Source organism: Arvicanthis niloticus, chromosome 10 (assembly GCF_011762505.2).
Source record: "Arvicanthis niloticus isolate mArvNil1 chromosome 10, mArvNil1.pat.X, whole genome shotgun sequence".
Taxonomy (NCBI): Eukaryota; Metazoa; Chordata; class Mammalia; order Rodentia; family Muridae; genus Arvicanthis; species Arvicanthis niloticus.
This window is the reverse complement of record NC_047667.1, coordinates 49513450-49525875: the sequence shown is the minus strand read 5'-3', so window position 1 is coordinate 49525875 and position 12426 is coordinate 49513450. Positions and strand designations below refer to the sequence as shown.

Here is a 12426-nt window from a genome sequence, read left to right as displayed (position 1 = left end):
GGTCATACACAGGAGCCTGAAAACAGGACCTTATCTTGGTCTGTTAAAGAGAACATTATCCGGACACTTGTTAAAGACAGTAAGACAGACTTAATTGAGATCTGTCATGATGATGGCACTAAGAGACAACAGCAACAAGGTCTTGGGCCATGGGAGAGAAAGAAGGCTCCACAGCATCCAACAGAGGAAAACAGGGATTCCAGAACAAGAGGAGACTGAATGGGAAACTTGCTGAGAAAAAAAGAAAAAAACTTGCAGATAAGGGGTTTCTAGCTTATCATCTAGATAGGTTTACTACGTAGTTGATGTCAGGCCAAGTGATAAGACTCAGGTACTAAGGAATGGGGGGCTAGCCTGGGTTAACAGAATTTTAACTTGAATTTATTTTGCAAAGACATGGAGGAAAGCCTATTCAAACAGAGGACTCAAGGAAAACTGACAACTGTAAAAGAAGCCTCTTGACAATTGGTAAGGGTTCAAAAGGCAGCTTGTTAAGTTTGTCTTTAACCTTGGGGCAAATGGCTGAGGTGCCTATTTAATCTAACAAAGCAGACCTGACCACCAAATTCTTCCAGCATCCCTCAGTCTCTACCTATTACAGAATATGGCTAGAATATCCTTCTTTCTACCCCTAAACTCTCCAGCCCAGGGGCTGTGCTGCCCTTCCTTCCCCCAGAGGCTCTTCCTTATATAGTCCATCCATTTTGCTCACCCACCCTCTCTTACCTTTCAACTTCTTATCTGCTGCACCCTATTCCCTCTTTTCCATCTCCCTTACCCTTTCCCATTTCCCCACATGGCTCAGGATCATGTCCACTCTGGACTCTCCTAGATGTCCATGCTTCTGACTATGTATCCTTTTATCTATAATAAACCTTCTCCTCCGCCATTACCAGGAGCACTCACGTCCTTTCCTCTTATTTCTTTTATAAAATTCACTGCCAAATCCCCAAAGCAGCGAGTTTACTTCCCACCTAGGTGGTTTGGGGAAAGTAATCATTTACTATCTGCAAATCAAGAGTGACAACATCAACTACAGTTTTATTAGGATTAAGAGAGACAGTACAAAACCCTGGTAAGAAGGGGGTATTTAATAAACTGATAAATATTTAAGTACACAAAAAACCCTGTCTCAACCTAAATAAATAAATAAATATAAAATATTAAATTCAAGATTTTTCCTGAAGAAAAGTTAGGAACATGGAAAATCAGGATTAGAAGAAATGGATTAAAGCCAAAGAGATAGATGGAGGCAAAGGGTCTGAGGCCCAAGAGGAAAGATACCTCTTAAGTTGTTTTGTTTTTGCATAATTCAGGTTATTGCTAAATAGAAAGCCTTGCTGGGGGAAAATTGTAAAGCTGGATAGGGGAACAAACTAAGCTCTGAGAAAACTTGTTTTCTTTATTCAAAGGTAACTGAAGTAGTCAAAGGAATTTAAGAAAGGAAGAAACTCATTTAGATTCTAATTTTAAGACTCTCTCCGCTGGGCGGTGGTGGCGGTGGTGCATGCCTTTAATCCCAGCACTTGGGAGGCAGAGGCAGGCGGATTTCTGAGTTTGAGGCCAACCTGGTTTACAGAGTGAGTTCCAGGACAGCCAGGACTACACAGAGAAACCCTGTCTCAAAAAAACAAACAAAACAACAACAACAACAACAAAAAAAGACTCTCCAAATGAGAAAGGAGGTACAATGTCCATTTTCACTCTTGTAGTGTATATGTGCAATGCACACAAATAGGTCTGTGATTATACATGTTCAACTGGCTTTAAGAATTTACAAAAATAATACTATACTACTGACAGAAACATTTGTTATCCTGAGTGTGGTGTCAGTTACACAGGTATACACACATGACAAGGTTTATCGTGTATACTTTAAACTTAGATGGTATACCATTAAATGCATCACAATAAATCCACAAAACTTAATAAAATTACAAGGAAAAGGCTCTTTCAAATAAAGGTAAAGATGGAAAGGCAAGCCCACGGGCACTCTAGTTGCTTTAGGTGACAGGCCATGGTGACTTGGATTACAGTCACTGCAAATGGAAGAGAAAAGCAAAGACCTGACTGTTAACTGCATGTGGGGGATACTCCATGTGGAGGGGAGAATGGAATCTGGGGGTTTCCCCAGATTTCTGGTCTGAACAAATTATGTAGATGGTGCTACTGCAGGTTGAGTTGCTAGGAAACAGAACTATGTACATGGAGCTTTGGAGAACACTAGCCCAAGGAGAGAAAAAGAAGCAGACTTAGGCTGAGAAGCAGACCTAACATCCAATGCCAGCCCATGAGAAACTCTGGAACAAAGGCAGGCTGTCAGACCTCTACACCGCCACCCCAACCAACAGTGTATATCTCTGGGAGATAAACCCAGAAAAGTCAGCTCCCTTTAAATAATGCCATCCTTTAAACAGGGCTCATAGCCCAGGGCCCTTCTCAACCTACACTCCAAATAGCTAACAAAATAAAACATTTCTTCTCAACAGAACACCTCTCTGCAACACATTCTACTGTTCCCACAACTAGTAGTGCTCTCATCCACACCCAGAACACTCCTTTCTTGAATCAATAATAATTGTATATGCTACAAATTCACAAGCATCAGCCAAGTAGTATACGGGTTTGTTAGGAACGACTGAACTATGACAGTGTATTAGTTACTTCTCTCTGCTGTGACAGAAACAACTAAAGAGAGGCTGGATTGGTTTTGGTTTACAGTGTATAGGGTCCACTGTACACATACATTTTTCACAGCCTATTTAAATAAGGGTTCAACCTCTCCTCTAGCCCACTACCCAGCAGAGGTAGTGGAGAGAAAGGGTATTAGGACACAGGGGAAGTAGACCTGTTTAAGAAATAGTTCTTTGAGGGCAAGTCCAATTCTTCGATGTCAGGATATCAGCAGCTCAGTCCCAAAGCAAACACCAAATATGAACCAGCAGCTGCAGTTCAATCCTGAAGAAGCTGCAAGACTCTCCAACCAGCCTAAGGCTGAGCAAGCAGCAAGAAGCCACGGGAACCTCACAAGAAGTTCTTTGGCAAGTTTCTCTCTGGTGTCACCACTTGTGGAGCTCGGCAATCGCAATGTAAGGTAAACCAATATATGTGTTTCATTGGCAAAGGATAACAAGGTGGAGCAAAGCAAACCAATGCTCAAGATGCCACCGTCTGTGGGGTCACATTAATACTCCTTCATCACACGTCCTTTCACACACCAGCTATAGCAAAACATCTTTTCACTTGTGTCTGCTTCAGGAAAATGTCAGCTGACTTTCCAAAGAAACCAGAAGTTTCCACTCAGTCCACCATGGCAGGGAAGGGTTGATGAAGATGCTTTAGATGATAATGGAAGTATAGAGTAGAGATTGCTCACATGGTGGCCAGACCAGGAACCAGAGAGTATACAGACAGGATCCAGGAACAATCTACTGTTCAGGACCTGCCATCAGTAACCTACTCAAAGTTTCCATATTGTCCTCCAAATATAGTGTACCCTGCTAGAGACCAAGAGTTCAATTTTAGGAAGGGGACATTTTAATCTACAAAGGAATTTTATTTTATTTTATTTTATTTTATTTTATTTTATTTTATTGAAATGGGTTTTTTTAATACAATATATTCTGATTAGGGTTAACCCTCCTGTCCTGGCTAGTTTTATGATAACTTGACACAAGCTAGAGGGAACCTCTATTGAGAAAATGCCTCCATAAGATCCAACTGTAAGGCATTTTCTTAATGAGGGAGGGCCCAGCCCATTGTGGGTGGAGCCACCCCTGAGCTGGTAGTTCTGGGTTCTATAAGAAAGCAGGCTGAGCAGGCCATGGGGAGCAAGCCATTAAGCAGCACCCCTCCATGACCTTTGCATCAGCTTCTGCCTCCGGGTTTCTGCCCTGTTTGAGTCCTATCCTGACCTCCTTCAGCGATGAACATGGGTATGAAAGTGTAAGCCAAATAAACCCAGTCTTCTCCGAGTTGCTTTGGTCATGGCAGTTCTTCAAAGCAACCATAAGCCTAACTAAAATGCCTCCCCCAACTCCTCCCAGATCCTCCCTACTTTCCCATCCACCCAAGTCCATATCCTTTCTTACTTTCAGAAAATAAGCAAGAATCTGATAATAATAGTAGCAATAAGAAAATAAAAACAAACCAGGCTGGGCAGTGGTGGCGCATGCCTTTAATCCCAGCACTTGGGAGGCAGAGGCAGGCAGATTTCTGAGTTTGAGGCCAGCCTGGTCTACATGGTGAGTTCCAGGACAGCCAGGGCTACACAGAGAAAACCAGAAAAAAAAATAAAAACAGAATAGGACAAACAAATGGGGAAAAACAGGCACATATACAGACACAAAGAGACACATGTCTATGCACACAGAAATCTCATAAAACACAAAACTGGAAGCCATAATATATAAGCAAAAGACTTGTAAGGTTAAAAAATGCCCATACAAAGCATTATGAGATAAAAGTCTCCAAAAATATCATTGAGTTTGTTTTGTGTTAGTCATCTACCACGGGGGCCTGCTCCTAAGTGTGGCAAGTATGTAAGTATATACAGTGAGACTCCATTGGAGATAACTAATTTTTCCTTTTGAGCAGTTACCAATTAGAGTTAGATTATGGCGGGGCATCTTCTCAGATTGGGTAGATATCATGGTTAAACATAAACTAATGTGTAGCATTATTTTATTTGATGCTATATTGAAATTTCCAAATTGCACGATTCATATAGGAACCAGTGTGATGGCTCAATAGGGAGAAGCACTTGCCAAGTCAACCTGGCAACCTGAGTGTGGTTTCCAGAACCCACTGTGGAAAGAAAGTACCGACCCCTCTTCTGATTTTCCCATATGTGCAATGACACATGATATTGTAAGAGTGTGTGTACGCATGCAGTGCACACGTGTAACAAGTAAACAATTTTTGTAAGTTTCATAATAGCAGTACTGACTACTGGAACAACTAGTTACAATTGAGTGTAATTTACCCAGGGTATTAGATACTTGCAAAGCTTTTAAATGTCTTTGTCCCCAATCCTATTTTCTCTTCTTTCTTCCGAGACTGTGTGCCACATGAAGTTAACAGTGGCACTGTGCTGAGCATTGAACTAATTCCCATTTGAAGCAATTATCTCAATGAGACTCTAATCAACTAGAAGAAGTACTTCTGAAATAACCATTTAATTAACCCCAGCAGAAATAAGAAGGAGAGTACAAAGAAACTGATAAACAAGGACTAAGCTAGGCGTGAGCTCCGCAGACTGTAGCACAGGAAATTCCCTCTTCCATAAGACCTTGCTCAAAATGCCTGGTTACCATGGAGCAAAAAATAAGATTTGAAACTGGGTAGCTTCGCTTGTGTACTGCATGTACAATAGGCTGGACAGGAAATAAATATAAAGGGTCCTTATACTTTGAAAAATGCTAGAAGTAACAGCCAGGCTTGTAACTTCAGAAATAATTGAGTATTGTAAGTACATTTGTCAGCATTATCTCAAATCTCTATTTTCCGGCCTAAAGATATTTAAAAAGCATTTTTTTTTTCTGTATCTCCAATTACCACCACTTACATTCCCTTTTAGCTGTTTTTCTTTTCTGCATTTGCTGCCCCTGAATCACTTCTTAGTGCACTGCCCACTCAGATCCCAGCCTTACGCTGTGACTCACTTCCTGGCTCAGGTGAACTCATTCAAGAACGCTTAAGGGAAAACTATGACCCAAGTCTTCTCCATCTCCCCTTTCTCTTCTTCCTCCCTTCCCTTCCTCCTCCAGACCTGAGTGAGTAAACATCCCAGATAATGTTCTCTGCTCTCTAACCACACTGCACCCTCTTGACTTGGCTCACCACTCTAAGAACTTAGCTTCTCTCAGCTTAGATGTTATGAATACTTTGAGTGGAGAGTAAATCACAATTACTCCAGAATTTATTAGCACATGACATGACAAAATTTAGTCAAAAGGTACCTTTTATTCAATTGTAAAAAGGGTTTTGATAATTAATAATAGATTGGAAAATAAAAATATCTTACCTTGCATATAATGAAAATGTTTGTTAAATATATATTGTAATATTTCACATAAGACATATGAGTTGACAAAAGGCAGTTTCTTTTTGCACTGTATCTTACTGCATGTGTGAGCATGTATGTTTCTGTGAGCCTGTGTATGCACAAATGTGCCACATGTGCTCTGGGTACTCTCAGTCTACAAGATCCTTAGGAGCTCACACCAAAGTGTATGAACTGTCTGATGTGGGTGCTATAAACATAACTTAGGTTCATTGGAGGTGAAGCAGGAACCCATGGGCCATCTCATCCAGCCCCATAGGTGGTTCCTTGAAGCAATGACAATATTGTTCTTGTCTTCATTTACAGACTTGCAGTATCTGTAGTCATTAATAAGGTTACATTTTCATATAGTTCTTGATTATTATGGCTTTCATTATATCCAATACATCATGTCTCACAGCCTTACTAAGCATGAGACATCCTGGTTTTGTTTGTTTGCTGAAGCTGAGTCTTTTTATAGAGCCCAAGCTAGCCTTCAACTTTCAGCCCTCCTTCCTGTCTCATCTTCCAAGTTTCCATGTGCTGGGCTTCCAACTCATTGTATTATTTTTTTATTTGTTTGCTTGTTTGTTTGAGTTGCTGTTTCTATAAATTGAGTTGTTGATTTGCTGTATGACCTTAGCTGGGACTTGCTACGCTAAGAATGGCTTTGAACTCACTGACAAATGAAACAATCAGTGAGACTGAGAGTACACCCCTTTAGTCCAAGCACTCTGATTGTTTCATTTGTAACCTAATGTCTTATACATTTTTTGTACCTCCAGCTTTCTGGAATCAAAGATAAAGTAAACATCTTAATTAATTAATTAGAATTTATTTATTTTTGTTTTTTGTTTTGTTTTGGTTTTTTTTTTTTTTTTGACAGGGTCTCTCTTTGTAGTACTAGCTGACCTGAAACTCTGTATGTAGGCCAAGCTGGCCTCAAACTCAACAGAGAGTCACCTGCCTCTGCCTCCCAAGTGCCATTAAAGGTTTATGCCACCATACCCAGCTAAGTAAATATTTTTATTTTAAAAACTCATTAGCAAATAACACTGAACAATCACAAAAAATAGATTATATTGTTTTGGGCGTCAGTTTGTTTTCAATTAAAAACTAATTTGCCTGGTTCCATACCACCAATTGCAAATCTAGTGATAGCCTAAAATTGTTGTTTAAACAGCCACAAGTTTTCCTTTTAATTTCCCATGAAAACATTCTTGCTGTGTCAAATTTATCTGGAGTATTGAGGTGTTTGGAGCTGTACAAGCAACTTAAGGCAAAGTAAAGTTTTTTATTTATGTGTATATATGTATACATATGTTGTACATGTATATACGTGTGTATGTGGTATGTGTATATGTATGTTCACATGCATGGACATGTGCACAAGTGTGTGGCATGGATGTGAAATTGTGATACTGACATCAGCGTTCTCAATTGCTCTCCAACTGAACCCAGAGCACACAGATATGGCTAACCTAACCAGTCAGCTTGGCTTTGGATCCTTGTGGATATCTTTTGAGTGTTGGGAACTACAAGTGGCTGTCATGCCTACTTGACAGTTATGTGGTGTCTTATTTAGGGTTTCCACTGCTGTGAAGAGGCCATGCATGTCCTAGGCAAGTCTTATAAAGGCAAACATTTAATTGGGGCTGGCTTACAGGTTCAGAGGTTTAATCCATTATCATCATAGCAGGAAGCATTGTAACATGCAGGCAGACATAGTGCTGGAGAAGGAGCTGCGAGTTCTGCATCTTGATTTGAAAGTAATTAGGAGACACTCTCTTCCACAGGTAGCCATGAGGGGATTGTCTTCTGCACTAGGTAGAGCTTGAACATAGAATGTCAAAGCCCACCTACACAGTGACCCTTTCTCTTCAACAAGTCACGCCTTATAAAAGTGCCACTTCCCATGGGCCAACCATATTCAAACCACCACATATGATTTGTGAGGATCCAAATTCCAATTCTAACTCTTGCATACCAAGTGCTTTACCCACTAAGTCATTAGGTCAGTGCAAAAAAGTGTCCAAAAAGGAACGTTTGCTCAAACAATTTTATTACATTGCATTTCTTCTTTTGTTTGTTTGGTTGGAACTCACTCTGTAGATCAGGCTGGCCTCGAACTCAGAAATCTGCCTGCCTCTGCCTCTGCCTCTGCCTCCCAAGTGCTGGGACTAAAGGCGTGCGCCACCACTGCCCGGCTTACATTGCATTTCTTTATTGTGTTCCTGCCTTTTGCACCCATGGAAAGGAGATGATAACTTGTGGGAACTGGTTCTCCACCATGAGCCCTAGGGACTGAACTCAGGCCATCAAGCTTGATGGCAAGCATCTTTACTCACTGAACCATCTCACCAGCACCAAAAGTAGTATTTGGGTTTGGACATGAAACTAACGCGTGAAGATTTTAGTTGGATTCTCCCTCCTCCCACCACCAAAATAAATGGGAAATAAGGAAAAGAAGACTGCCCTCTGAGAGTTAAACTGTAAGATTGCATTCAATGAGAACTAGTGGAAATGAGTAAACTTACCTTCAAAGCACAAACTGACCTGACTCCACTGTGATTTGATTTTTATTGAAAGAACATTGCTAAGAGGTAGCTATGGAAACAGAGGAAGGAACACGCAGGGACATTTCAGGGTAGGTGGCCATCCAAGTGCTGTCAAGGAGAAAAGAAGCCTAAATCAAAAGCATAGCAGGATGTCCCTGCTACATTGACAATCAATGTAGAAAACTGCAACCATTAGGAACTCAATATATATTTCAAAATCATCCTCTTGTGAAACCAGATAAAGCAAGAAATGTCCTCACATATAACTACTTGTTCTGAATCTATGCTCACCAGGCATCTTCTGACACCTTTCATTTCTTATAGAAAATGCTGTGTCCAGCCAGGAGCGGTGCCCATATCTTGAATCCCAGCATTTGGGAGGAAGAAATAGGCAGATCTCTGGCTCACCCTGGGTAGTGGCCCATACCTTTAATCCCAACATTGGAGGAGGAGTACCAAAATGGGTGGATCAAGACCAACCTAGTCTACATAGTGAGTTCCAGGACAGCCTTGAGCTGGAAGCCTATATAAGGACATTGAAGAAGGTAGCTTTTGCTATTTCCTTCTTGCTCTTGCCTCACTCACTACCAAGAGTCCATTTCTTTACTGGTATTAAAGCCTTCTTCTGTGGGACTCTGGTATATACTGAAGGCCAACTGAGAAATCTAGCCTTGTAGACTGAAAACCCTATTGAATTCTTGGACCTTCTGTTCATTGGCAGCCATTGTTGGATTAGCTGGACCAGAGTCCATAAGTCATTTTTAACAAAATCTTTTTCTATATATACACATATAGAGATTCGGTCTACAAATTCTGTTACTCTAGAGAACCCTAATGCACAACTCTTCAGAAACTCATGAATTCATATTCTGTTTGTACATGTCAGTCTCATAACTGAGCAGATGTTGGAGGTGTCTTACATTGCTCAAGAAAGATATTTCAATTCCAGGATACAGAAGACTGGGTTCTAATGAATTGTGGAAAAATAATCAAGGTGTTTTCTTGGTGAAAAGACAGGCGTTTCTCTGTACTGTTATATCAATCCCATTTTAAATGATCTCTGAAGGGGCTAAGGGTTATAGTTCAGCTGGATCAGCACTTGCTTAACATGTGGAAGGCTCTAGATTCAAGCCCCAGCAATTCAAAGCAAACAAAATTTAAAACAAATGATCACAACTGTCAGTTGGGGAAGAAGTTGCTCGTGGTTACTGCATCGTTATTTCATTCTAGGGTTGTTCTAACGTTGTGGTGTCATCCCATGAACACATACCAGTTACTATCAGAGAAGTTTACTCAGACCAGGATAAGTGACAAGAATCTTTGGATTCATTAAACGCTATAGATACTTCATAAAGTAGGCAAATATCACATACTCCTGATTTTCCTTCATTTGGGCAAAGGAAGATCAAATCTAGAGACTTGCACACATGTGGCAAGGTATTACATGGCACTGAGGTACTTGCTCAGCCCCCAGAAACAATATAATTTTCCTTCCTCACTTCGGGTACTTTCTTGTCTCTACTGTACACTTACCTATACACCTCTGTATAAGTGAATCTTAACTGTTAGTTTTCTGTTAGATAGTTGGTCCAAGAGGTAAACATTGCCAGAGAAGTCAGAAATGCCTTATTTTACACTAAAATTACAAATGCCCAAGGTGGTCTCAGCAAAGCACACCAGTCCCTTTGTTCCTAACACGCGGATAACTTTTTTTCACTCTGAGGTAACTTCAGTCTTCTCAAATTGCCACACCATGCCCTCTCACTTTGCCCCCTACTTAAGAACATTCTGTCAAAGAGCAGGCTGTAAATTTATATGCTCCTCCATCAGTTGTGTCAATGTACAAAGCGAGTCGTAATTTTGGACGACTCAAGACTTTTGGAATCTTTCCAGGTGAAAAGCTTTGTCTCCCAGAGATTGCTCTGATTGATGTAACTCCCTCCTTCCAGTAGGAGGTAGCGTTACCCTCCGCCGCAGTGGAGAGGCCGCGGAGGCTGTCACGTGATCCCGCAGCCTCAACCCCCGGAGGGCGGTCTTGCGGAGATTTGCTTTACGTACGCAACGTCATGACGTAGCACGTAGGGGCTGGCTAGCCGCCATCTTGCGTCTTTTTCTCGCTCGCTCTCACCCTCTCAGGAGGTAGCGAAAGTGCTTTGGCGGTTTGTACGGCCGTGGCTCGGGTTTTCTGGACCGAGCGGCCCTGCGGACGATCTGTCGAGGCTCCTTCCCCTCTCCTGCCCCTCATCTGTACCGGGCGAGCCCCTGGAAGCGCGCAGAGTTGGTTCTCACCCTGGCGGGTAAGGAGAGCGAGGGCGACCGGGCCGTGAGGAGGCCCGATGGAGGAGGTCGGGCGCGGGGCGCAAGGAGGGCCTGGGGGCCCGCGCCTCTACCTGGACTCCCGGCATCGTGGCGTCCGCGGAGATCTGGCGCGGGCCCGCCGCCCATGTGCGCGGCGTGTGCTGCGGCGGGGCGGCCGAGGTGGCCGAGGAAGCCTCCACCCGCGGGGCCTGCGCGCGCCGTTTTTCCACGGCGTGGAGGATGGTGCCCGTGGTACCTCCAAGGGCTCTTGCTGCCTGTGGATGCTCCTGTGATGATGCTGGCTTTTGCTGCGAGCGGTGTGTAGCCCAGGCCGGTCGTAAGAGGCTCTGCCAGGACCCGGGACCAACCCCACTTCCGCTAGGGACAAGCTGAACAACTTCTTGGAGGATTTGAGTAGTCTTTCCTCCCGCTAGGCCGCTCCAGCCCCGCATTTGTGGGAATATGGCTCGGCTGCTGCCTGATTTTCAGAGAGTGTTTAGTATCACTGGTTGCTAGGGTAGAGACCCTATTTAAAACTGAAGAAAATATCATGGGAGTCAGTGAGGACTCTTGCTTGGTTTTGCATTTAAGGACTGCTCTGATCCCTTTAAAGAGATGTATATGTGTTTGAAGTTTGTTCAAGATCTTTGGGGTGGGGGTCCAACTTGCCTAGTAATTCCTGACTCCTAAAACTACCCGGATTTCCGCATTGGCTCGTCTTCAGCCTCCGTTCATAAATTCATACCCCGGCAGGATACTTAGAATTTGTACAGTAAGCGGCTCTCCTTGATAGGGTTTCTCTTTGGAAATGCACCAGAAGAATCGGAAGATGCTTGATTTGTTGAGTGCTTAGTAGTCAGTTCCTGCAAATAGATGTTATAGATAGGGTGGTCTGAAGCGTCCACAACGTCTGACCTCCAGCGTTTTTTAAAAGTAGATTTGAGCTTCCATGTTGGTCATTAAGATGCTGCTTTGGCTGGAGCCATTTTTAGGTGTGTGTCACAGATGCACTGCAGCATCTTTCCTGGCTTGCCCCAAATGTGTTGATTCTCCAAAAATTAGAAATAGATTGAGTTTGTATATAGTAAAGTCGCTATTTGATTTTTCTGGGATGAATTTGTCAAAATAAGCTGTTTGAGTTTTTTTCTTTTTGGTGGAGGAGGTGGTCTGTAGGTGTGTGTGATGAACATAGAATGCAGGCTGCTCTCTCAGTACTTAACCTCTAACTGTATGATCACAAGACCTTCATATACATTATCCTTTTTGATTCCTTCCAGTCTTTGAGGAAGGTGCTCTTATACTTGGTTTATAGATGAGGACAAGATATTTGAGAGATCGAAATAATTTGATCAAGGTCACAAATTTGTAATGGTACTGTAATCAAAGCCATACTTTCTAAACCCAAAGGGGAAGCTCTGAACTATCAAAGTGCTCATTTGGTTTTATACTTATATAATTATTGCTAAAATAAGGCACATCATTAACTGGTATTTTTTCTCTAGCTTGCTTTGGGTGTTTGAACATTGT

General features: G+C 42.3%; 1 protein-coding gene across 13 annotated transcripts in view; it reads left to right on the top strand.

Annotated features, from left to right (window-relative positions):
- The first annotated feature begins 10653 nt into the window (after positions 1 to 10653).
- Prrc2c (proline rich coiled-coil 2C) overlaps positions 10654 to 12426 on the top strand; it is a 68877-nt gene continuing 67104 nt past the window's right edge. For 7 of the 13 annotated variants that reach the window (XM_034512728.2, XM_076941483.1, XM_034512719.2 and 4 more), the window contains exon 1: positions 10678 to 10898. The gene's annotated coding sequence lies outside the window, so the exon portion shown is untranslated. Of the gene's footprint in view, positions 10899 to 12426 lie in introns of all 13 variants that reach the window. The other 6 variants (XM_076941480.1, XM_034512720.2, XM_034512726.2 and 3 more) reach the window with 1 other exon arrangement.